This window comes from Coenobita brevimanus, chromosome 38, assembly GCF_032717465.1.
Source record: "Coenobita brevimanus isolate Jiangsu-jjx chromosome 38, ASM3271746v2, whole genome shotgun sequence".
NCBI classification, from domain to species: Eukaryota; Metazoa; Arthropoda; class Malacostraca; order Decapoda; family Coenobitidae; genus Coenobita; species Coenobita brevimanus.
The window spans coordinates 28,770,047-28,771,244 of NC_136991.1; positions in this window are offsets into that span (position 1 = coordinate 28,770,047).

The window sequence follows — 1,198 nt, forward strand, 5'->3', positions numbered from 1 at the left end:
ACATGAAGTATTCTTACGTGATGGCAGTAAAATAAGCGCAGCAAAGGTCTATTGGACGAAAGGATACCCTCGACGTTCGGGGAGAAATGAGACATGTGGGAAGCAGGACAGTGCCGGCAGGGGATTGCCAGCAAACTTCAGTCTGCGACGGTACCAAAAGATGCAAGGTAGGACAAGGTCCATACACTATAATGGAATTAAAGATTCAACATTCCTCAGGGAATGCAGGGATGATCTTCATACAACTACGGTAAAAGAGAGAGAGAGAGAGAGAGAGAGAGAGAGAGAGAGAGAGAGAGAGAGAGAGAGAGTAGAAATGACTATTGTGCAATCAGCCATGATGAACAGTGAACATTAAAAAACACTGGATCTCAAAATATTTTTGTCAATATTTACTGACCATTGACCTATAACTCGTCAAAATGCCTAAATCGAAAAAAAAAAAAAAAAAAGGCCTCTGCGAATATTTGCCCAATGAACAATATTACAAGATTTAAAACGAATTTGCTAACAAATGCAGGATTGGCATCAACCTGAAAAGTGTCTGGAAGAAGCAGAGAAGAAAAAGAAACTAAGCAAATATAATATGGTCTTCATCATGGTGTGGTGATCATGATTATACAGAGACGCATCTCACAAGATACACGGTAGCAAGCGTGTCGAGGAAACAAAAGCAGCAGTGTTCTGTCATAAAAACGTACCAAGTTGTCCCTTATACATTTTTAGCGGGTGTACAGTTGGCAACAAAAGTCCTTTCATTCATTCTCCTTATCATTCCATATAATTTGAAAACTCCTAATGACTCCGAGGCTAATGACACTCATGAAAGTGATCTGTGGCCAAGTCATCAGTGTCTGTTGCTGGGGTCTCATAAGGCTGACTATCAAAGTCCACGGGAAGAGAAGCAGAAGTGGAGACAAGTCTTGTTGTCGGCTGTGCACTCGACCAAAAATGAACAAATACACAGTTTCCGCGAAAGGATGGCTATTGCAAAATGCCTGCTACTCCTAACCCACATTCAAGACGATACAACATAACGCTTCCTTACGAGACGTGATACCTTATACATGATGAGTATTGTCGTTATTTGAACGCCGAGATAAATTACCGTATTCTACGTAGCATAGTGGGATTCGTAGCACCTCATCCTCGGCGATTTATCTTGAATATTACACTTTACCATTCTCTTGTCTGCTAT